Source organism: Telmatherina bonti (assembly GCF_933228915.1).
Source record: "Telmatherina bonti genome assembly, chromosome: 14".
Taxonomy (NCBI): Eukaryota; Metazoa; Chordata; class Actinopteri; order Atheriniformes; family Telmatherinidae; genus Telmatherina; species Telmatherina bonti.
Genome location: NC_136612.1, coordinates 39,785,054 through 39,811,763, shown reverse-complemented (window position 1 = coordinate 39,811,763; position 26,710 = coordinate 39,785,054). Strand labels below are relative to the sequence as shown.

At 47.7% G+C, this 26,710-nt stretch overlaps 1 protein-coding gene across 1 annotated transcript in view; it reads left to right on the top strand.

The window, feature by feature from the left end:
- The first annotated feature begins 17,188 nt into the window (after positions 1-17,188).
- Positions 17,189-26,710, top strand: part of LOC306765344 (sodium channel protein type 4 subunit alpha B-like) — a 93,337-nt gene continuing 83,815 nt past the window's right edge. The window contains exon 1 of the mRNA XM_079252762.1: positions 17,189-17,303. The gene's annotated coding sequence lies outside the window, so the exon portion shown is untranslated. The remainder of the gene's footprint in view (positions 17,304-26,710) is intronic.

The following is a 26,710-nucleotide window of genomic DNA, read 5'->3' as shown; positions in this document are numbered from 1 at the left end:
AAACCATCAACACCCAGTGAAGCTACAAGACTCAAGGTACAACAAAACACTATAGAATGGATGCGTAGAAATATGGCCATTTTATTGGAACACTATACAACAGTTATATCATCATTAGCGGACACACCCAAGAATCCATTAGCCCTCCGGATAGCTACTGCCTGGGCTAGGAAGAGATACCATAGCCGCCTTTCACCTGCAACCATAACAACAGTTGAGGATATTTTACACATCTACCCTACAGACACACAATCAGCAACAAACACACTACATAACCCATCAGACCCCCCTTCAGCCACAACGACTACCATAGTGACACCTAATCCCTCACCTCCACCAATCATGAGCACTCGCATAGAGAGGCCTCTCACCCCCATTCTGGAAGAGGAGGAGGAATTCCCGACACTTCCACAACCCAAAGCCCCTCATAAACTGTCCCTTTACCTAGGCCCCAAGCCCACCCTCCTGGAAGACATTACCCGTCATCAGAACCAGATCACACAAAATCAAAATAATCTACCCCCGGCGACGACTCCAGCCATCAGCCCTGCCAAGGATACCCAACACACCTCCCTTCACCCACTACCCATATACAAGGACATTCTTCATAACTTCCCTCATCAGCCCAGTAACTCCACCAACTGTAACGTTCCTAGTGCCCACATAACATCTCCCAAACAACAAACCTCTACACCTCTCCCACAGAGACCCAGGCGCTTTACCTTTTCCATACCTACCCGTAAATCCTCAGATTATATCCACCTGGACTCAGAACTCTCTCCAATCTTTCCCATTGCCACTCATACAACGACACTCACACCTACTTCATCCGTAAACTGCTCTTTTCCGCTGTCTTCCATCTCACAGCCCAATAACAAGGAACAACAGTCAGCCCATACATCCTCTGCGGTTGCGGGACTAAATAGGGACCGGACGGTTGCGGCCCAGGTCCATGGGGGCTCTACCAACCAGGTCAAAATGCAAGAAAATCAAATTTTGGATACAATTCTGTTATCTAAATCCACCCCTTCTGTCATCTCCAACGTGTCTATAAACACTAATGATTTAATTTCTTTTGATTCACCCTTGACAGAGATGGCAGCGGGCCGACTGACATCGCGTGGGCGAATGGATCCTCAGTGCCATGGGACCCCAGGGGGGGGAAAACACATGATGATTGGGCCTGAGAAGGTCAACATGACCACCAAAGCCCCTCCTGACACCCCCTCTGGGACCACCCCTGGTTCCCCCCAGGTGCCCACCGTGGCGGCCCCTGCCACCTCTGTCCCCTCCCACCCTGTTCAGGCCCCTTTGGTCCTGGCGGGTGACCGTCCGGGCCCCCCGATTTTGCAATCCACCTTACTCTCCCCACCCAAACTGAAAGCCACAACCCATATAGCCAGGCCCCACAGGAAGCTGCAGGACTGGTCTTTTCGACTGAAGAAGCCTGTAGTCTTCCTGGGGGACTCCAATATCAAACGTATTCCATATTACACCAACCCCAATATTCAACTTGACAGCTATCCAGGAGCAAATATCTACCATTTCCTTAAAATATGTGAAAAGACACCATGTAATCCGGCCACCAAAGTTGTCATCTTTTCCATCGGCATCAACAACAAGGACCAGGACCCAAAACAAACATCCATTAAACAACTCAAAGCCCTCTACAGACAGGCACGGTCTACCTTCCCTAATGCAGACATCTACTTCCCCATCCTGAACTTCTCACCTCGTCTTACACCCAAACAACAAGAGAACCTCAAATTACTTAACAATACCATTGCAACACATTTCCCATTCCTTGTTGAAATCCCACATGACTTGTTTCACACTACCGATGACAACATCCACTGGACAACAACAACAGCACTAACTATCTTCCAGCATTGGTGTAGGCAGCTAAATTTATAGATTCGCAACAAACCAATTCGGTAACCGCTTGCACTCACACATCACAAACAGACATTCGTCAGTTCTTCTTGCCCCATAAGCCCACTTACCATGGCGCCTCCATTGCCCCTGCACTTCCACCCCCAGCTCATTCTGGTCTTGTTGCAATGGATATCCCCCATCCCCCTACACTACCCGTTTTGGGATGGGACTCCACTTCTACAGTACTGAACCTATCAAAATTATTTACCCCCTCCACCGCCCAGATATCTCTTTTGGAAAAAGGACTCTCCTTCATTCCTAGACCCAGCCGCTCGGATCGGGAGGAGCTTCAAAGGGACCTCCATAAATATCACAGACGTCTAAAAATCATGGACCATTTCCGCAGCTCTAGTAACACCCGAGAGACCCTTTTCACATCCCCGTCCACCTGGGAACCACCCCTCTCCCAGGTGGACGTGGCCATTCAAACCCTCATCCGCTCAGATAGACAAACTCTCCTCTCTTACCGACCACAACCTGATATCCACGACAATCTAAAACCCATAGAACGCAGAGCCCTAAAACAATTATCCAAAAATCCCAATATAATCATAAAACCAGCGGATAAAGGCTCCAAGATCGTCATCTTGGACCGACAACAATATCTTTTAGAAGCAAATAGACAGCTCACAAATCCCATGTACTACAAACCCATCACGGAATCAATGCAACCACAGACCCAATCCCTAATCAGAAACATAGTCCGTTCCCTTCATCACCGCAAATTAATCACAGCTAAACAGCGAGATTTTTTATTTGGTCCAGATCAACCCCGCCCCCGACAATTTTACCTTCTACCCAAGATTCATAAAGACCCTCTCAGTTGGACGGTTCCCTTTGAGGTTCCTCCCGGCCGCCCGATTGTCTCTGACTGCGGGAGCTCTACCTACAACATTTCACAATACATAGATCATTTCCTAGGTCCCCTTTCAATCAAACACCCCAGCTACATCAAAGATACTTACCACTTCCTCAGTATAATCAGACCCATGGCTGTCCCTAATGATGCTTATTTGTTCACCCTGGACATTGACAGTCTTTACACCAACATAAACACACAACATGGTTTAGAAACAATTTCATCCATCTTCTACAGATTCCCGGATCCTAAAAGACCGGACACTGACATTCTGGAATTACTTAAAATCTGCCTTACCCATAATGACTTCACATTCAATAACACACATTTCCTGCAGGTCCATGGGACAGCCATGGGTCAGAGATTCGCACCTTCCTATGCAAACATATACATGAGCGAGTGGGAGCGGGAAGCATTGGCCAAATGCCCTTACAAACCCTTTTTGTATCTCAGGTACCTAGACGACATTATAGGTATATGGCATCATAATATCTCCCTGTTTCAGCCCTTCTTAGACACTCTCAACAACCACCATCCATCGATCAAAATAAAACACACAATAGATCTTCACCAGGTCCACTTTCTTGACACCACCGTATTCTTCGAACCCTCTGATAATACCCACAAATGCATCCTTACTAAAGTCTACTTTAAAACGACTGACACACACGCACTCCTTCATAAATCCAGCTATCACCCCAAGCATACTTTCCGAGGCATTATTAAATCTCAAATCATCCGTTTCTACCGCATTTCATCTAAGTACTCAGACTTTCAACAGGCCACCCAGACACTTTTCAAAGCCCTTAGACACAGGGGTTACTCTAAGCGCTTTCTCCGTTCCGTAAAAAACACAACCTTGGCCGCACTCGCCCCCACTCGCTCCACAAACATCTTACAGCATCTGCATCACTCTCAGCCCCGCAGTCGGGGACAACAAATTCCCTGCCCCTCCCCCCGTTCTCCTTCACTCGACCTCACGCAATCCCCCTTGTTCTGCCCCCCTCTGGTTCCCACCTATCCTCCTTCTCAGCCCCCCTCCTCTAACCCTAACCTTTATCCCCCATGCACCCTTCCCAACCATAACCATCCTCCATCCCCACCCTCTCAGGTCTCCGCCTCCCTGTCCCCCCTCTCTAATTCTAACCTTATCTACTCCACATGCCCCCTTCCTAACCCCAACCATTTTCCATTCCTTCTTTCTCAAATCCCCACCCACCTCACCTCACGGCTCCCCCCCCCTAATCCTAACCATAACCATCTTCCACCCCAGTCCCACTACTCCAACTCCAGCCCTAACACCGGTTCCCCTCCCCCCCTCTTTAACCCTAACCACTCCCCACCCCTCTACCCTAACCCTAACCCTCCTCGACCCTTATTCTCCTCCCCCAACCCTAACCCCAACCACTCCCCTCCCCTTTACCCTAACCCTAACCACTCCCCCCCTTACCCTAACCCCAACCACTCCCCTCCCCTTTACCCTAACCCTAACCACCACCCCCCTCCCCCTTACCCTAACCTTCCTCGTCCCCTGCTCCCCTCCCCCAACCCTAACCCCCCTTCCCCTCCCTTTCTTCCTAACCCTAATTATTCCCCACACTCGCCCCCCCTCTCCACTCCCAACCCTTATCCCAACTTGCTCTCCCTCCCTGACCTCAACCACTCCCCCTCCTCTTCCCTGCCCTCTCTATCTATTCATCTCTCTCCCTACTCTCATGTTTCTGACCTACCTCATGTTCCCAGGTCACGCTCGTCTATCGACCCCACCTCTCCCACTGCTCTCCCCAGACAAGAGACACACCCCTTCCCTATACAACTCGGTTTATCATCCAGACCTCTCCCCTTCATCAGCACCTTTTCTTGCAGATTCACCCCTCTTTACAAGACCATCAAATCCAATTTTCAGAAATTAAAGCTCACATATCCCCCATTTCATAATCATCGGTTCATCGCAGCTTACAGAAGAAATCCCAACCTTAGGGATATCTTAGTTCATTCAGCTTTCACAGATCACAGACGCATTCATCACGAATACAATCAGTTCTACACCTCACGTAAATTCATCACTAATCACCACAGTGGCAAAAGTCTCCCCATAACAGCTGCCTACACATTGCTTTCCAGGAACATAGTTTATGCCATTACCTGCACAGCCTGCAATAAACTTTACATTGGCGAAACCCAACATTCGATACTCATCCGTCTTAAACAACACCTCTATAACATTAGGGAAGGTAGACTGTCCACCCCCCTGGTAAATCACTTTCAATCTCACCCCATACAATACCTCACAATCTCTGGACTGGAATCCAATGATAGATGGACTACCAGACAGCGTAAAAGAGCAGAAAGACATTGGATTCATACACTGGTTACACTCACCCCATATGGCCTCAACATGGCCCCCTAATAACCCCAATAACTCCTTTTTTTTTTTTTTTTTTTTTTTTTTTCATAAGCAAATTTTCCCTTTATGTTACAGCATTCCATGTTCTAACATCTTTCAGAAACATTCTCTGGGGTTGGCATCGCTCGCCGCACTGAGGAATCGAACTGTTCCCTCTTGCGCGGCGGGCAGATGTCAACCCCTTTTTGCCAATCACACTGTTGATCTGCACACACCCAACCTGGTATTCATTGTTCCCCTTGTCCCCTTTTTTTTTTTTTTTTTTTTTTTTTTTTTTTTTTTTTTCCAAAAACAATTTCCCTATTTCCTCCATAAAAACATTCACTTTTTTCAGTTCTCTGGGACTGGCGTTGCCAGCCACACTGGGGAGTCGAACCGCTCCCAGCCGTGTGGCTGGCGGATGTCGGCCCCACTTTGCCACCGGATTGGGTGTATCTGTGTCATCTGTTGGCACGGATGCACCCAGTTTGGTATTCATTGTCTCCTTCTTTTATCCCCTTTTTTTTTTTTTTTTTTTTCTCTCAATAATCAGCTATTTCTCATTTTTACACAACTGAAAATAACCTCCAAGTCAGTAGGCCAGCGCAAAAAACCATAATTGTGGTGACCCTAAACCCCAACCCCAACCCCAACCCTAACCCAGCCCGTGCCACTGACTTGGACCCGGTTTTGATCACAACTCATCATTTTCCATAAAATCAGTTTCACTCTTATTGTCCCTGATCCCTCTAGTGCTTCGGTTTCCCCCCCCCCCCCCTTTTTTTTTTTTTTTTTTTTTTTTTTTTTTTTTTTTTTTTTTTCTCTGCCAACCAATCCCTCCCCATCATTTTCCCTCCAAAATTTGAATCTGATCAATTATCCTATAGCCTTTCATCCTCAACCCCTGCCCCTCCCGGGAATTCCTTCTCCTCCAATCATTCTGGAGTGGGGACGGGTCATGGGGACATGGCCCTTCCCCACTCTAGACACCATATATATCAGTCACTGAGGCCAGCGATCCCCTTATACCTCTGATGAAGCAGCACCCCTGCGAAACGTCAGGTTTTACACTGCTCTACTGGACCCTCACCCTTGGTATTTTTTTAAAAAGTTTTTAGTGTGCCTAGTCACACACTTGTTTTAAATGTTTTTATAGCCCTTGTTGGTTTTATTCGGTTTTTATTGTTTTTGACTAATAAAGCTAGTTTTTAATCGTTGGTGGGGCCTGGCCTCCTGGGCCCTCTCAGCCTCCCTGGCTCCGTTTTTAACATCACTCTCAGGCTCCAACTAATTTTACTAAACCCTGTTGAGTACTAGCCAACTGCCGAAGCCTACGACCATCTCTTCGACAACCTGCTATGCCGAGCCTTGAGGAGGGGGACGACAGACCCACGCATCGCTAAGGTAGGCCACCCCACACAGCGATTAACATGATTTCTTCTAGGACCAAGGCGGGGCAGCTGAGCAGTGGGGGGATGACTGCATGGCCTCAGCCACACAAATCACTTTCACAATGCGAACCACTGCTACCACCACCTCCATTGATGTCCCTACAGATAAACCCCCATTCACACCCCATTACACAAAATGGACGCCATCAGATAGCAACTCATTACCATAGACGACAGAATCCATCACAGCAATTGAGACAGACTCCACACACCCCCTACCAAGCATCTGACCCAGCTACACGCAACATTAGTAAAAAATACTTCAAACTCATACAGGCAGTTCATCACAAACACATAGCAGACACCTCAATTACCTCCCAAACTTTTCCCGCTGGCATGATGCGTCAGGTTAACAGACTCACAGACTTCATCAAACCATCAACACCCAGTGAAGCTACAAGACTCAAGGTACAACAAAACACTATAGAATGGATGCGTAGAAATATGGCCATTTTATTGGAACACTATACAACAGTTATATCATCATTAGCGGACACACCCAAGAATCCATTAGCCCTCCGGATAGCTACTGCCTGGGCTAGGAAGAGATACCATAGCCGCCTTTCACCTGCAACCATAACAACAGTTGAGGATATTTTACACATCTACCCTACAGACACACAATCAGCAACAAACACACTACATAACCCATCAGACCCCCCTTCAGCCACAACGACTACCATAGTGACACCTAATCCCTCACCTCCACCAATCATGAGCACTCGCATAGAGAGGCCTCTCACCCCCATTCTGGAAGAGGAGGAGGAATTCCCGACACTTCCACAACCCAAAGCCCCTCATAAACTGTCCCTTTACCTAGGCCCCAAGCCCACCCTCCTGGAAGACATTACCCGTCATCAGAACCAGATCACACAAAATCAAAATAATCTACCCCCGGCGACGACTCCAGCCATCAGCCCTGCCAAGGATACCCAACACACCTCCCTTCACCCACTACCCATATACAAGGACATTCTTCATAACTTCCCTCATCAGCCCAGTAACTCCACCAACTGTAACGTTCCTAGTGCCCACATAACATCTCCCAAACAACAAACCTCTACACCTCTCCCACAGAGACCCAGGCGCTTTACCTTTTCCATACCTACCCGTAAATCCTCAGATTATATCCACCTGGACTCAGAACTCTCTCCAATCTTTCCCATTGCCACTCATACAACGACACTCACACCTACTTCATCCGTAAACTGCTCTTTTCCGCTGTCTTCCATCTCACAGCCCAATAACAAGGAACAACAGTCAGCCCATACATCCTCTGCGGTTGCGGGACTAAATAGGGACCGGACGGTTGCGGCCCAGGTCCATGGGGGCTCTACCAACCAGGTCAAAATGCAAGAAAATCAAATTTTGGATACAATTCTGTTATCTAAATCCACCCCTTCTGTCATCTCCAACGTGTCTATAAACACTAATGATTTAATTTCTTTTGATTCACCCTTGACAGAGATGGCAGCGGGCCGACTGACATCGCGTGGGCGAATGGATCCTCAGTGCCATGGGACCCCAGGGGGGGGAAAACACATGATGATTGGGCCTGAGAAGGTCAACATGACCACCAAAGCCCCTCCTGACACCCCCTCTGGGACCACCCCTGGTTCCCCCCAGGTGCCCACCGTGGCGGCCCCTGCCACCTCTGTCCCCTCCCACCCTGTTCAGGCCCCTTTGGTCCTGGCGGGTGACCGTCCGGGCCCCCCGATTTTGCAATCCACCTTACTCTCCCCACCCAAACTGAAAGCCACAACCCATATAGCCAGGCCCCACAGGAAGCTGCAGGACTGGTCTTTTCGACTGAAGAAGCCTGTAGTCTTCCTGGGGGACTCCAATATCAAACGTATTCCATATTACACCAACCCCAATATTCAACTTGACAGCTATCCAGGAGCAAATATCTACCATTTCCTTAAAATATGTGAAAAGACACCATGTAATCCGGCCACCAAAGTTGTCATCTTTTCCATCGGCATCAACAACAAGGACCAGGACCCAAAACAAACATCCATTAAACAACTCAAAGCCCTCTACAGACAGGCACGGTCTACCTTCCCTAATGCAGACATCTACTTCCCCATCCTGAACTTCTCACCTCGTCTTACACCCAAACAACAAGAGAACCTCAAATTACTTAACAATACCATTGCAACACATTTCCCATTCCTTGTTGAAATCCCACATGACTTGTTTCACACTACCGATGACAACATCCACTGGACAACAACAACAGCACTAACTATCTTCCAGCATTGGTGTAGGCAGCTAAATTTATAGATTCGCAACAAACCAATTCGGTAACCGCTTGCACTCACACATCACAAACAGACATTCGTCAGTTCTTCTTGCCCCATAAGCCCACTTACCATGGCGCCTCCATTGCCCCTGCACTTCCACCCCCAGCTCATTCTGGTCTTGTTGCAATGGATATCCCCCATCCCCCTACACTACCCGTTTTGGGATGGGACTCCACTTCTACAGTACTGAACCTATCAAAATTATTTACCCCCTCCACCGCCCAGATATCTCTTTTGGAAAAAGGACTCTCCTTCATTCCTAGACCCAGCCGCTCGGATCGGGAGGAGCTTCAAAGGGACCTCCATAAATATCACAGACGTCTAAAAATCATGGACCATTTCCGCAGCTCTAGTAACACCCGAGAGACCCTTTTCACATCCCCGTCCACCTGGGAACCACCCCTCTCCCAGGTGGACGTGGCCATTCAAACCCTCATCCGCTCAGATAGACAAACTCTCCTCTCTTACCGACCACAACCTGATATCCACGACAATCTAAAACCCATAGAACGCAGAGCCCTAAAACAATTATCCAAAAATCCCAATATAATCATAAAACCAGCGGATAAAGGCTCCAAGATCGTCATCTTGGACCGACAACAATATCTTTTAGAAGCAAATAGACAGCTCACAAATCCCATGTACTACAAACCCATCACGGAATCAATGCAACCACAGACCCAATCCCTAATCAGAAACATAGTCCGTTCCCTTCATCACCGCAAATTAATCACAGCTAAACAGCGAGATTTTTTATTTGGTCCAGATCAACCCCGCCCCCGACAATTTTACCTTCTACCCAAGATTCATAAAGACCCTCTCAGTTGGACGGTTCCCTTTGAGGTTCCTCCCGGCCGCCCGATTGTCTCTGACTGCGGGAGCTCTACCTACAACATTTCACAATACATAGATCATTTCCTAGGTCCCCTTTCAATCAAACACCCCAGCTACATCAAAGATACTTACCACTTCCTCAGTATAATCAGACCCATGGCTGTCCCTAATGATGCTTATTTGTTCACCCTGGACATTGACAGTCTTTACACCAACATAAACACACAACATGGTTTAGAAACAATTTCATCCATCTTTTACAGATTCCCGGATCCTAAAAGACCGGACACTGACATTCTGGAATTACTTAAAATCTGCCTTACCCATAATGACTTCACATTCAATAACACACATTTCCTGCAGGTCCATGGGACAGCCATGGGTCAGAGATTCGCACCTTCCTATGCAAACATATACATGAGCGAGTGGGAGCGGGAAGCATTGGCCAAATGCCCTTACAAACCCTTTTTGTATCTCAGGTACCTAGACGACATTATAGGTATATGGCATCATAATATCTCCCTGTTTCAGCCCTTCTTAGACACTCTCAACAACCACCATCCATCGATCAAAATAAAACACACAATAGATCTTCACCAGGTCCACTTTCTTGACACCACCGTATTCTTCGAACCCTCTGATAATACCCACAAATGCATCCTTACTAAAGTCTACTTTAAAACGACTGACACACACGCACTCCTTCATAAATCCAGCTATCACCCCAAGCATACTTTCCGAGGCATTATTAAATCTCAAATCATCCGTTTCTACCGCATTTCATCTAAGTACTCAGACTTTCAACAGGCCACCCAGACACTTTTCAAAGCCCTTAGACACAGGGGTTACTCTAAGCGCTTTCTCCGTTCCGTAAAAAACACAACCTTGGCCGCACTCGCCCCCACTCGCTCCACAAACATCTTACAGCATCTGCATCACTCTCAGCCCCGCAGTCGGGGACAACAAATTCCCTGCCCCTCCCCCCGTTCTCCTTCACTCGACCTCACGCAATCCCCCTTGTTCTGCCCCCCTCTGGTTCCCACCTATCCTCCTTCTCAGCCCCCCTCCTCTAACCCTAACCTTTATCCCCCATGCACCCTTCCCAACCATAACCATCCTCCATCCCCACCCTCTCAGGTCTCCACCTCCCTGTCCCCCCTCTCTAATTCTAACCTTATCTACTCCACATGCCCCCTTCCTAACCCCAACCATTTTCCATTCCTTCTTTCTCAAATCCCCACCCACCTCACCTCACGGCTCCCCCCCCCTAATCCTAACCATAACCATCTTCCACCCCAGTCCCACTACTCCAACTCCAGCCCTAACACCGGTTCCCCTCCCCCCCTCTTTAACCCTAACCACTCCCCACCCCTCTACCCTAACCCTAACCCTCCTCGACCCTTATTCTCCTCCCCCAACCCTAACCCCAACCACTCCCCTCCCCTTTACCCTAACCCTAACCACTCCCCCCCTTACCCTAACCCCAACCACTCCCCTCCCCTTTACCCTAACCCTAACCACCACCCCCCTCCCCCTTACCCTAACCTTCCTCGTCCCCTGCTCCCCTCCCCCAACCCTAACCCCCCTTCCCCTCCCTTTCTTCCTAACCCTAATTATTCCCCACACTCGCCCCCCCTCTCCACTCCCAACCCTTATCCCAACTTGCTCTCCCTCCCTGACCTCAACCACTCCCCCTCCTCTTCCCTGCCCTCTCTATCTATTCATCTCTCTCCCTACTCTCATGTTTCTGACCTACCTCATGTTCCCAGGTCACGCTCGTCTATCGACCCCACCTCTCCCACTGCTCTCCCCAGACAAGAGACACACCCCTTCCCTATACAACTCGGTTTATCATCCAGACCTCTCCCCTTCATCAGCACCTTTTCTTGCAGATTCACCCCTCTTTACAAGACCATCAAATCCAATTTTCAGAAATTAAAGCTCACATATCCCCCATTTCATAATCATCGGTTCATCGCAGCTTACAGAAGAAATCCCAACCTTAGGGATATCTTAGTTCATTCAGCTTTCACAGATCACAGACGCATTCATCACGAATACAATCAGTTCTACACCTCACGTAAATTCATCACTAATCACCACAGTGGCAAAAGTCTCCCCATAACAGCTGCCTACACATTGCTTTCCAGGAACATAGTTTATGCCATTACCTGCACAGCCTGCAATAAACTTTACATTGGCGAAACCCAACATTCGATACTCATCCGTCTTAAACAACACCTCTATAACATTAGGGAAGGTAGACTGTCCACCCCCCTGGTAAATCACTTTCAATCTCACCCCATACAATACCTCACAATCTCTGGACTGGAATCCAATGATAGATGGACTACCAGACAGCGTAAAAGAGCAGAAAGACATTGGATTCATACACTGGTTACACTCACCCCATATGGCCTCAACATGGCCCCCTAATAACCCCAATAACTCCTTTTTTTTTTTTTTTTTTTTTTTTTTTCATAAGCAAATTTTCCCTTTATGTTACAGCATTCCATGTTCTAACATCTTTCAGAAACATTCTCTGGGGTTGGCATCGCTCGCCGCACTGAGGAATCGAACTGTTCCCTCTTGCGCGGCGGGCAGATGTCAACCCCTTTTTGCCAATCACACTGTTGATCTGCACACACCCAACCTGGTATTCATTGTTCCCCTTGTCCCCTTTTTTTTTTTTTTTTTTTTTTTTCCCAAAAACAATTTCCCTATTTCCTCCATAAAAACATTCACTTTTTTCAGTTCTCTGGGACTGGCGTTGCCAGCCACACTGGGGAGTCGAACCGCTCCCAGCCGTGTGGCTGGCGGATGTCGGCCCCACTTTGCCACCGGATTGGGTGTATCTGTGTCATCTGTTGGCACGGATGCACCCAGTTTGGTATTCATTGTCTCCTTCTTTTATCCCCTTTTTTTTTTTTTTTTCTCTCAATAATCAGCTATTTCTCATTTTTACACAACTGAAAATAACCTCCAAGTCAGTAGGCCAGCGCAAAAAACCATAATTGTGGTGACCCTAAACCCCAACCCCAACCCCAACCCTAACCCTGACCCTAACCCAACCCTAACCCTAACCCTAACCCTTTAACCCTAACCACTCCCCACCCCTCTACCCTAACCCTAACCCTCCTCGACCCTTATTCTCCTCCCCCAACCCTAACCCCAACCACTCCCCTCCCCTTTACCCTAACCCTAACCACTCCCCCCCTTACCCTAACCCCAACCACTCCCCTCCCCTTTACCCTAACCCTAACCACCACCCCCCTCCCCCTTACCCTAACCTTCCTCGACCCCTGCTCCCCTCCCCCAACCCTAACCCCCCTTCCCCTCCCTTTCTTCCTAACCCTAATTATTCCCCACACTCGCCCCCCCTCTCCACTCCCAACCCTTATCCCAACTTGCTCTCCCTCCCTGACCTCAACCACTCCCCCTCCTCTTCCCTGCCCTCTCTATCTATTCATCTCTCTCCCTACTCTCATGTTTCTGACCTACCTCATGTTCCCAGGTCACGCTCGTCTATCGACCCCACCTCTCCCACTGCTCTCCCCAGACAAGAGACACACCCCTTCCCTATACAACTCGGGTTATCATCCAGACCTCTCCCCTTCATCAGCACCTTTTCTTGCAGATTCACCCCTCTTTACAAGACCATCAAATCCAATTTTCAGAAATTAAAGCTCACATATCCCCCATTTCATAATCATCGGTTCATCGCAGCTTACAGAAGAAATCCCAACCTTAGGGATATCTTAGTTCATTCAGCTTTCACAGATCACAGACGCATTCATCACGAATACAATCAGTTCTACACCTCACGTAAATTCATCACTAATCACCACAGTGGCAAAAGTCTCCCCATAACAGCTGCCTACACATTGCTTTCCAGGAACATAGTTTATGCCATTACCTGCACAGCCTGCAATAAACTTTACATTGGCGAAACCCAACATTCGATACTCATCCGTCTTAAACAACACCTCTATAACATTAGGGAAGGTAGACTGTCCACCCCCCTGGTAAATCACTTTCAATCTCACCCCATACAATACCTCACAATCTCTGGACTGGAATCCAATGATAGATGGACTACCAGACAGCGTAAAAGAGCAGAAAGACATTGGATTCATACACTGGTTACACTCACCCCATATGGCCTCAACATGGCCCCCTAATAACCCCAATAACTCCTTTTTTTTTTTTTTTTTTTCCCCATTCAGGCCCCTTTTTTTTTTTTTTTTTTTTTTTCCTCTTTTTCTTTCTTTCTATTTTTCCATAAGCAAATTTTCCCTTTATGTTCAGTTAACAGCATTCCATGTCCCAACATCTTTCACAAACATTCTCTGGGGTTGGCATCGCTCGCCGTGCTGGGGAATTGAGCTGTTCCCTCTTGCGTGGCGGGCAGATGTCAACCCCTTTTTGCCAATCACACTGCTGACCTGCACACACCCAACCTGGTATTCATTGTTCCCTTTGCCCTTTTTTTTCCCCCTTTTTTTTTTTTTTTTTCCCCCAAAAACATTCGCCTTCTTCAGCTCTCTGGGGCTGGCATTGCCAGCCGCACTGGGGAGTCGAACCGCTCCCAGCCGTGCGGCTGGCAGATGTCAGCCCCACTTTGCCACCAACATTGTGGATACATATACACCCAATTTGGTATTCATTGTTTCCTTCTTTTATCCCATTTTTTTCTCAATAATCAGCTATTTCTCATCTTTACATAACTCAAAATAACCCCCAAGTCATTAGGCCAGCGCAAAAAACCATAATTGTGGTAACCCTAAACCCCAACCCCAACCCCAACCCTAACCCTAACCCTAACCCTAGGGGACATAACCCTAACCCTAGGGGAAGGAACCCTAACCCTAACCCTAGGGGAAGGAACCCTAACCCTAATAGTCTCCCGAAATTAAAAACCTAAATTAAGGACAACAGAAACTAAATACAGAGAGAAACTAAATGATGAAACCTAAAGGAAAGGATATAAAAGGAACACAAATATGAGAGTCCAGTCACTTTGCCATAGCCTGAGGAAGGACAAATAGTCTCCGAAACGTAGCTACAGAGGCAAAGCACCAACGCCAATTCGGCCGGCATCGAGCCTCATTAGAGGAAGGGGACAACATCGGGGAGGGACGTGAGAGCCCAATTTTTTCTGGCCACTCCTGGACCAGGAGTTGGTCCCTAGGACAGTGCATTCACCTGGGATACTTACCTGGGTTACTTACCTGGGTTGGTCCCTGGGTTACTTACCTGAACCTAACCCCTAACCCTAACCCCCTAACCCTAACCCTAACCCTTTAATTGAATAACCCAAACCCCAACCCCAACCCTTTAATTGAATAACCCAAACCCCAACCCCAACCCCAAACCTAAACCCTAACCCTAACCCTAACCCTCCCTATTCTGGCCACCTACACATTATCATCCAAAAATATAGTCTATGCCATCACTTGCACCATTTGTAATAAACTCTATATAGGAGAAACCCAGCATTCCATACTCATCCGTTTAAAACAACACCTTTATAACATCGGGGAAGGTAGACTGTCCACCCCTCTAGTCAACCATTTTCAACTCCATTCCACACAACACCTAAGAGTCTCGGGCCTGGAATCAAATGACAGATGGACCACCAGACAACGGAAAAGAGCGGAGAAAAACTGGATTCATACATTAGCAACACTAGCCCCAAATGGCCTGAATATTATGCCATAAGCACATGCACACAAACCTTCCCCCCTCAGCTATATTTTACCATTTCTTCTGGTTCTAGTCAACACTATCCTCTGCCACAGGTTTTACTTAACCTTTTTGGGGTGGGTGTCCTCCACCATGCTGGGGAATTGAACCATTCCATCTGGTGTGGTGGATGGACACCCACCCCATTCTGCCACTGATACCGTTGCATCCACACCCACACCCACTGTCTATACCACCGTTGCTTAAGGATTATAGTTTTTTTTTATTTTTTTTATTTCTCAAAAGTTGTTCATCTTTTTGTTGCCTCTGCTTCAGTTTCAGCCTTCTGGGGCAGACGTCCGCTGCTGGACTGGGGAGTCGAACCCTCTCCACCCATGTGAAGGTTGGATGTCTGCCCCTCTTCCCCACACACAGTTTTAATAATGCATACTGACATACCAATTGTTCTCCCTATTGTTTCCTTTATCAATATTTAAATTGTATAGCTTCCATACAGCAACTTCAATGGCCACAGCAGTTCCTTTTCAATCTTCAGGATTGGGTGTCCTCGGCCATCCCGGGGAGTCAAGCTGCTCCCGCCGGGGTGGCTGACGGACATCCACCCCATTATACCACCCACACCGTTAACCTGTCTGCATCCACACTCTTATTCATTATCCACATCAGCTCCCCTTTTACAGAAAAAAAACACTCATATTTTGCCCTTCTCTCAAAAAATTTTTTTTTCTCATCTTTCATTCAGTGCCCCCCCCCCCCCCTTTTTTCTTTTGCTTGGGGTGGACATCCTCTGCCGGACTGGTGGGTCGAACCCTTTCTGCCGACATGGGGTGTGGATGTCTGCCCCACTGAGCTACCAACACAGTTGTGCCATCAAAACACATACTTATTGTCTTCCCCCCCCCCACCACCCCTTTTTTTTTTTTTTTCATTAAAATTGGAATTCTTCAGACCTCACATAGCAGTACTCTTTGGCCATAACAGTTTTATGTGAACTTCCTGGGGTGGGCGTCCGGTGCCATGCCGGGGAATTGAACCATTCCAGCCGGTTTGGTTGACGGACGTCCACCCCACTTCACCACTTCACTGTTGCCATCTTCTTTTCAGCTTTCAATTTCCATTTCAGAACTGAGCACCAACTTCACAATCTTTACATACCTTACAATAATCCCCAAGTCAGTCGGCCAGTGCCCAAAACCACAACAGTGGCAATCCCAAACCCCAACCCTAACCCTAAACACTAACCCTCATCTTGTGATCAGCTCTCGAAGGGATCACATGCTCCACACACTGCTGCTAAGAAAGCCTTTCGCCTACAGCCAGCCTGTTTAGTTATTTGTGTGCCTTTTCTTTTTCTTCTGCTTATTTTTTTTTGACCTGATGAAGACTTACTAAAGTCGAAACCTCATCATTTTTTTCATTTTTCATTATTTTGGCACACCTTCCTTTGTTCATTAATAAAAAAAATATGTATTTTGTTTCAATTTTGTTTCAATTTCCTTGCATATTGAACATTAATTTACTACTAATCTACACTCATTGGTCCAGGTTCATGGTCAATATTTTTTTTTCCTTTTTAAAATCATCCAAATACTGTACATGAATGTAAAAAAGATTCTGGTGTGAACTGCCCATCGTGTTCTTTAACGTGTATGTATGTGTGTCTCAGTGTGCAATGACACACTACATGACTTCTCAAGTTTCACTTGGAGGAAAAGCAAAGCAAGGGAGAAGACGGTGGATGGACAGTGAGACAGACTGAAAGACAGGAAGTGAGGCTGCTGACAGTCAGATGTTTGTGGGAATTATTTTGGAGTAAACAGAAACAGGTAAGACTGAACAATGATATTTTCCAGTCAGATGTCATAAAAATGAATTACCAAGCAGTGTTTGTCAGATTGGCTACACACAAATCATGCAAAGTTCACACACTGTTTGCTTACAACACTTTTCTGGGATTTTGATTTCCAAAGAAAGCTCAAGGGTTTTTTTTCTCATTTACCTATAAGTTAATGTGTTAGGGTTACCAGGCACCTCTGGATTCTGCTCTAAAACTCAATTCTACCAAACATGAAACCTGAAGGTGTGTGAAACATTGCTAATCAGGCTCTAATCACTTTAAATGGCAACTTTCACTTGTACCCAAACTAATATGATTCACTCTTCATTTCTGAAATTTTTAGCTAATTAAATTGTTAGAGGACTAGAAGTAATCTGAAACTGGAAACATATCTAGTGAAAGGTTACTCAAACTGAATCATACAGCCAAATGATTAACAAAAAAAATCCTTTTAATATTTGTGGTTCTGATAGTTACAGTTTTAATGTTGTATTCTAGTTTGAACCATTTGCTATGCCTTCAGCAGTTAGAAATCAGGCCATCATATTTCAGTTGCATCTGAAGTGGTATTCATGACAAGTATGTGCATGTTGGTGTCAACAGATAACATGTCTATGTACCTGAAAATCTGTATGACCATCAAGTAATGAAGGATTCATAAGTATCTGCTGTCAGTTCAACTTGCAGCAACATCTGTGTTTTTAGAGGTGAGATTTACTTTGCTACATTATCCTTTTCTAAATGTGACTCAGACTTTTAATAGTTTTAATGATGAGCTTCATGTTTGGTTTTATAAGACAGTGCTGACTGAGCATTGCATTTCCCATAAGCCAGCAGATGCAGTATTTATAGGCTGGCTGACTATGGTGAACTAGCTGATCAGGGATCAGATATTAACAACTGCTGCTACCACCAACAACTGCTGCAGTTTAAATTAGCTCAGTGTAGCTTCAGCCAGGCTAACTGCTAACTGAACTGGGTCATGCCAAAAGGTTAACAATCTGCCACAGGAAGCACAATTTAGAGATTCAGATTATCACTCCTAAATTTACTTGAGGATATAGGATTAGTTATATGATGAGCTGGTTGCTACTGACTCAGAATAACTTTAATCAAGATGGATTATCACATATATCTGGTTGCAAAAGGTACAGCAGTGTTAAAATGGCCACAGTAAGAAAAAACAGCACACAACTGGCTTGAACAAATGCACTGCTAATAGCCTATATGAATGTTTACCAAGCAAGCTAAAATGCCTTTAAAAAAAAAACTAAAAAAAACAACAATTTGAGTACATATAATTTTCCATTAATATTTTCCACATCACGAAAATATGGATTCTTACATCAGATTGAATTTTAACCCCTTAAACTCTGCCTACATTTTCAGATAAAAGCTAAACAAGACATCCTCAAAGTAAACATCCCCACAATAATCATGTTCTTGATGTCTAGGGACATGTAGAGACCCAATGTTGGATAACCAAAGAGTGACAAGTTTTTGCCTGTTACTTTGACAAAACTGCAATAATATAGAAGAAATGTTCCATTTATACCCTCATCTGACAGAGTTAAAGCATGTAACAGTGATGTGAAAACCCTCTCACTGATCACTTTCATAAACAACTTAACTATGAATGCACCACACTTCGTTCAACTTGAAGGAGGCAAAAAACCCACAAAAGGATTTAGTAATAGAACGACCAGGGGAATCTTTGGAACAAAATATGTTAAAAAAAAAAAAAAAAAACATGTCAATGTGACAATTCTATTTATGTTGACAACAGGTTTTGATTATAAACTTTTCCTTCCACTTATTCAACATCTATAGTTGTGCCAAATTGAGACTAAATGAAATCATTCAAAATTCCAGGTGGAGAGTTGAGGAGTTGGGCCCAGATGCAAAGTGATTTACAGAGGAATAAAAAAATAATGCATGAACATTACTGAGAACACACTCAGGCCAGACGTAGTTCTGGTGTCTGAAACATCAAAGCAAGTGGTCCTGCTGGAGCTGACTGTCCCCTGGCAAGACAGGCTGGAAGAGGCCTTTGAGAGGAAAAGGGCCAAGTATGAGGAGTTGGCAAGCAAATGTCAGAGTAGAGGATAGAGAAGCCGGTGTAACCCCATCTAGGTCTGGTGCAGAGGGTTTGCGGGCCAGTCCCTCATTATGGCCCTGAAGATGCTCGAAGTAAATGTGCTGCAGAAGAGGAAAGCCATCAAAAACATCACAGACTAAACTACCAACTAAAGCAGGAAACCAGGAACTAAAGAGACGTGAAACATCACAACCTGACAGTAGCCCCCCTCGAGGGCTGACCACCGGATGGCCCACACACAAGAGTTCAGAGACAGATGGGAGGAAGTGGTTCGGAGGAGGGACCAGGGCAAAACAGAGTCCAGGAGGCCAAGGCGGCAGGAGACTTAGTTCTGGGGACAGACAGTGGCCAGCCTGGTCCTGGAGGTCGGCCGGAAAGATAGACGCAGGCCAGGCTCTGGAGGTCAGCCAGGAGGCTGCAAAGACAGCAGGCTTGGCTCTGGGGGATGACCTGGAGGCCAAAACAACTGGGCCAGCAAGGTAGGTTTCCCCACATGGGCCAATGAAGATGGACCCCCAAGACAGGGCGTCCACAAAACCAGCAAAGAGAAGGCAGGAGTAATGAAGACAGGGGACCGATCTCTCTGGGGACTTGAGGTGGAGGAGGAGCAAACGCTTCATGCTAAGGAGCTGTAGGGTCCAGTGGAGGAGGAGCGACCTCCATGGACACAGGAGTCAGAAGGACAGCGTCCCTATCCAGGACCCCCTCGGCCACAAAAATCAGAGGAGGAGCATTCATTTCTTGAACCCCCTCGGAGACAGGGATCTGGGCTGAGAAGCAGGCGCCATGGACCAGGGCTGGGAGCTGGTGGTGAACCCCATGATTTGGACCTTGGAGCAGGCGGCGATGACCCTGTAGCACAAGGTGAAGGGAAGCAATGTTGCTTGAAGTTTCGCTTGTTACTGGCCATCGCCACAGTCTATGTATACCCAAGTGATGGAGAAGTCTGGATAGCCAATCTGGACCCCTAGTAAAGCATGGGGTCTGGCTCTACACAGGTCAGAGAGTCCTCCGCAGCCATTCTGCAGAGGAACTCAAAGGGAGTAATCCTCTCTGCTGGGTCCTTGGCTGGCTGGTCCATTCTGTTATGGTGGCGTAGAGGTGTGGACCCAAATGCAGGAGACTGACGCAGACTGCTGAGAAGGTTCTGGGAATTAGGTGTATTTAGTTAAACCCAGACAGAAGACTGACTGAGGCATGAACTAAACAAGAAACAAACACAAGACTAAACACAATGTACCAGCAACTAAGAACACAAACCAAGGGGTAAAAATACATGGAAGAAATAACTGGACACAGGTGAAATGAATGAGAAAATGAAATTAGGTAAGCAAATGAATTGGAAAGCAAAACAAGAAACTAGACGAGAGAACTAAATAAGGAAAACTACAAACTAAAACAGAAAACCATAACTAAGATGCAAACCAAGAGACCATCATGACACATAGATGGTCATGATGGTCTCTTGACCATCATGACAATCCTATGTGACCATCATGGTCACATAGGATGGAAAACAGAATATGATACATATACTGATGAAAATGAACAGGAAAAAAAAAAAATATATATATATATAATATATATATTTATATATATATATATATTTTTTTTTTTTTTTTTTTTTTTTTCTGTTCCCCTCGTGAGTTGGTTCAACCAACTCCAGAGGGATGCGACTCACCGTGAATGGTTTACCAAGATATGAACATTCCCAATACTGAAAGACCCCCACCAGGGATCAGTCCCATCCAACTACCGGCCAATAACCTGCCAAGACATGGCAGAGACACAATAAGACATTGGCAAAGGAAACAGGGGACAAGCTGCTGGTTGACAAAACAGAGACTGCAAAACCAGAGAGATACACCTGTGCACCGCCTGGATTGACTACCAGAAAGCCTAGGACTTAATGCCACACACATGGATCTTGGAATGTCTTCAGCTGTACAAGATCAATGGCAGCATATGGACCCATCCATCCATCCATCCATCTTCTGCCGCTTATCCGGGGTCGGGTCGCGGGGGCAGCAGTCTAAGCAGGGAAGCCCAGACTTCCCTCTCCCCAGCCACATTTGCCAACTCTGCGGGGGGATCCCGAGGCGTTCCCAGGTCAGCCGAGAGATATAATCCCTCTAGCGTGTCATGGGTCTTCCCCGGGGTCTCCTCCCAGAGGGACGTGCCTGGAACACCTCACCAGGGAGGTCCAGGAGGCATCCTGACCAGATGCCCGACCCACCTCAACTGGTTCCTCTCAATGTGGAGGAGCAGCGGCTCTACTCTGAGCCCCTCCCGGATGACCGAGCTCCTCACCCAATCTCTAAGGGTGAGCCCGGCCACCCTGCGGAGGAAACCCAATTCTGCCGCCTGTATACGAGATCTCCTTCTTTCAGTCACGACCACAGCTCATGACCATAGGTGAGGGTAGGAACGTAGATCGACTGGTAAATCGAGAGCTTCGCCTTCTGGCTCAGCTCCTTCTTCACCATGACAGACCGGCGCAGAGCCTGCATTACTGCAGACGCCACACCGATCCGTCTGTCGATCTCGCGCTCCATCCTTCCCTCACTCGTGAACAAGACCCCGAGATATTTAAACTCCTCCACTTGAGGCAGGACCTGACTCCCGACCCGGAGAGGGCAATCCACCCTATTCCGGCTGAGGACCATGGTCTCAGATTTGGAGGTGCTGATTCTCATCCCAGCTGCTTCACACTCGGCCGCGAATCGCTCAAGTGAGACTTGGAGATCACGACCAGATGAAGCCAACAGGACCACGTCATCCGCAAAAAGCAGAGACCCAATCCTGAGGCCATCAAGTCGGATCCCCTCAACACCTCGGCTGTGCCTAGAAATTCTGTCCATATAAGTTATGAACAGAATCTGTGATAAAGGGCAGCCTTGGCGGAGTCCAACCCTCACCGGAAACGAATCCGACTTACTACCGGTAATGTGGACCAAGCTCTGACAACTGTCGTACAGGGACCTGACAGCTCGTACAAGGGGGTCCGGTACCCCATACTCCCGGAGTACCCCCCACAGGAGCCCCCGAGGGACACGGTCGAATGCCTTCTCCAGGTCCACAAAGCACACGTAGACTGGTTGGGCAAACTGTCTGCCAATCCAGCGGTACTGCCCCCGATGTCCACGTGATGCTGCACAGGCATGTCAGCCAGGACAGCCCCACAGCATTGCAGAGCCTTAAGGAACTCCGGGCGGATCTCATCTGCCCCCAGGGCCTTGCCACCAAGGAGCTTTTTGACCACCTCAGTGACTTCAGCCCCAGAGATAGGAGAGTCCACCCCTGAGTTCCCCAGCTCTGCTTCCTCATCGGAAGACGTGTTGGTAGGACTGAGGAGGTCTTCGAAGTATTCCTTCCACCGACCCACTACGTCCCGAGTTGAGGTCAGAAGCTCCCCACCTCCACTGTACACAGTATTGATGGAGCACCGCTTCCCCCTCCTGAGCCGCCGGATGGTGGACCAGAATCTGCTCGAAGCCGTCTAGAAGTCTACCCATCAGCTGCCTCCAAAGTCCCACAGGCCAAGAAGGCCCGATAGGACTCCTTCTTCAGCTTGACGGCATCCCTCACTGCTGGTGTCCACCAACGAGTCCTGGGATTACCGCCACGACAGGCACCAACGACCTTACAGCAACAGCTCCGGCCGGCCGCCTCAGCAATAGAGGCATGGAACACAGCCCATTCAGACTCAATGTCCCCCGCCTCACTCGGGACATGTTCGAAGCTCTGCTGAAGGCGGAAGTTGAAACTCGCTCTGACAGGGGACTCAGCCAGACGTTCCCAGCAGACCCTCACAACACGTTTGGGTCTGCCAGATCTGACCGGCTTCCTCCCCCACCATCTGAGCCAACTCACCACCAGGTGGTAATCAGTTGAAGCTCCGCCCCCCTCTTCACCCGAGTGTCCAAGGCATGTGGCCGCAGGTCCGATGACACGACTACAAAATCGATCATGGACCTGCGGTCCAGGGAATCCTGATGCCAGGTGTACATATGGACACTCTTATGTTGGAACATGGTGTTTGTTATGGACAATCCATGACGAGCGCAGAAGTCCAATAACAAAACACCATTTGGGTTCAGAGGGGGGGGGGGGGCCGTGCCTCCCAATCACTCCCCTCCATATCTCACTGTCATTGCCCACGTGAGCATTGAAGTCCCCCAGCAGAACAATGGAGTCCCCAGAAGGAGCACCCTCCAGCACTCCCTCCAAGGACTCCAGAAAGGGTGGGTACTCTGAACTGCTGTTCGGTGCATAAGCACAGACAACAGTCAGGACCCATCCCCCCACCCGGAGGCGGAGGGAAACTACCCTTTCATCCACCGGGGTAAACCCCAATGTGCAGGCACCAAGCTGGGGGCTGATGAGAATGCCCACACCTGCTCGGTGCCTCTCACCATGAGCAACTCCAGAGTGGAAGAAAGTCCAGCCCCTCTCGAGGGTTCTGGTTCCAGGGCCCAAGCCATGCGTCGAGGTGAGTCCAGCTATATCTAGCCAGAACCGCTCAACCTCGCACACAAGCTCAGGCTCCTTCCCCACCAGAGAGGTGACGTTCCACGTCCCTAGAGCCATCTTCTGCAGCCGGGGATCGGACCGCCAGGGTCCCCGCCCCGGTAACCCGCGTCCGGGCAAGGGAACATTCATGCCCAGGTTGGTCGTCATCATAGAGGTTGATGAGCCGTGCTTGGTCTGGTCCCTCCCCTAGACACGTGTTTGCCATGGGTGACCCTACCAGGGGCATAAAGCCCCGACAGCATAGCTGCTAGGATCTTCGGGATGCACAAACCCCTCCACCACGATAAGGTGACGGCTCAGGGAGGGGAGCATATGGACCTTCGTTGCAAACTCAATGAGGCTGTGGCAGACCACCCTGGAGGCCAACGTTAAGCCAATAGCACCAGTATCCATCAAATGTAGCATATATCAAGGAGATGCCCTGTCCCCGCTGCTGTTCTGTAGAGGCCTGAACCCCCTCAGCCAACTAATCAACAAGACTGGCTATGGATACTGACTCAGGAATGGGGCCACCATCAGCCACCTCCTGTACATGGATGACATCAAGCTTTATGCTAAGAGTGAGCGGGACATCGACTCACTGATCCACACCACCAGGATCTACATCAGTGAGGCTACATAATAAAGAGAGGGAAGGTAATCCATACAGAGGGCATTGCACTTCCGGGGGGCAGGATAACAGATGTGGAGGAAAGCTACAAGTACCTGGGCATACCACAGGCGAATGGTAACCATGAAGAAGCCGCAAGGAAAGCTGCCACAGCTACATACCTGCAGCGACTGAGGCAAGTACTGAGAAGTCAGCTCAATGGCAAGAACAAGATCCGGGCAATTAACAGCTACACCCTGCCAGTGATCCGACACCCTGCTGGGATAATAAGCTGGCCAAAGGAGGAAGCTCAGACCACGAATGTCAAAACACGGAAGCTGCTCACCATGCATGGAGGGTTTCACCCCAAGTCCAGTGTCCAGCGACTATACACTAAGAGCAAAGGGGTCTGGGGACTAGTGAGCATCAAGGCCACTATCCAAGATGAAACATCCAAGCTCCACGAATACATCAGGAAGTGGGCACCAAGGGATGAAGCACTTAGTGAATGTCTCAGACAATGGAGTCTGGAGGAACACGAGATGGAAGAACCATCATGGGAGGAAAAGCCCCTGCATGGGACGTATCACCGGCAGATCACCGAAGTGGCCAATATAAACAGGTCCTATCAATGACTGGAGAGGGCTGGACTGAAGGATGGCACAGAGGTACTAATTGTGGCAGTAGAGAAGCAGGCCCTGAGCACCAGAGCCACCGAGGCCCAGATCTACCATACCAGGCAGGATCCCATCTCACAGCGGGGTGAAAGATACCGGCAGCCAAAGAATACATGGAGCACCATCATCAAGTAGCTGGCATAGTGTACAGGAACATCTGTGCAGAATATGGACTGGAGACCCCTAAGTTCCAGTGGGAAACCCCCCAAGATGGTTGGTTGTTGAAAGATGGTGCCAGAGTGTGCGGCTGCCCATCTGTCAGTCCTGGGTTTGATTGTTGCTTTTTATAGCATTTATAACTATATGTAATGTGGTCTCTGCTCTTCTGGTTTATTATCCCCAAGCCCTCTTAACTATTGGATATTACCAGGAATCAGTCTTGACCTCTAAAGAATCAAACTCATCACCGTTCCTATCTGACATTCTAGCTTACCTGTGTTGTACTCACTTCAGCTGTCCATGAAGGACACGTTCAGAGACGGGGAAAGCGAGGTGGTCATCGGATGGGTGTTTTCAACCTCATGTCTGCTCCTTGTGCTGGATCCAACCTGTTATGCCTGGAACATTGATGGCTCAAGCTCACCTGGTCACTGTTCCTCCTTCCTGTCATTCTCAGCAGTTCAAACATGGTGTGGAACTGAGCAATTTTTATTCTCTGAGTCGGACCTCGTCTACAGCCATGGATGAGGCAACTGTGCTGGCGGCTTTGATTAGTTTTAGATCTCTAGCAAACAAAACTTTAATTTTAAATTACTTTTTCACTTCGCATGAGTTGGATTTTATGTTTCTGATGGAAATGTGGCTTCAACCTGGTGAGTTCACAACGTTCTCAGAAGTTCTTCCTCCTGGTTGTGGATTCCTCAGTGTCCCTCGGACAACTAGCAATGGAGGAGGACTTCCTGTGGTGTTCCGATCCTGTTTCTTATGTCGGCAATTCTCAGCAGACAGTTTCTCCTTTGAAGCTAAGTTTGTGGAGATAAAATGCCAGTCTCCGGTGCTCTGTGTGGTAATCTATCAGTTGCCTAGATGTAATAATAACTTTATTCAGGACTTTTTTGTATTCACCAATTGTTCTGGATTATGATTGAATTATGACTGTTGTAGAATTTATATTCATGTGTGTTGTGAGACTAAGCCATTAGCCAAAGACTTCCTGAGTTTGATTAACTCTTTCAACTTGCTTAAACTCATGAAGTGTCCGACACATACTTGACCTGATTCTCACTCTAGGTTTACCTGGAAATGTTCAGCAGATTTATGATGCTGACATTGCTGTTCATCTGCCGGTTTTATTTAAGTTTGATATTTTAATGTCAGTCTCTGGATTGGGCACCCCTTTGCGTCCCTGTCGCCTGATTAACGCACAGACTGTCACTCTTTTCTGCTGTGTTTACTGAACTTGAGTTCCCCGCAGTGGATTTGCAACTGAATGGAAATATTGATGAACCCCTGGAGGTCTTTAATTCTGCGTGTACAGATATCTTAGATGCTACTGCTCC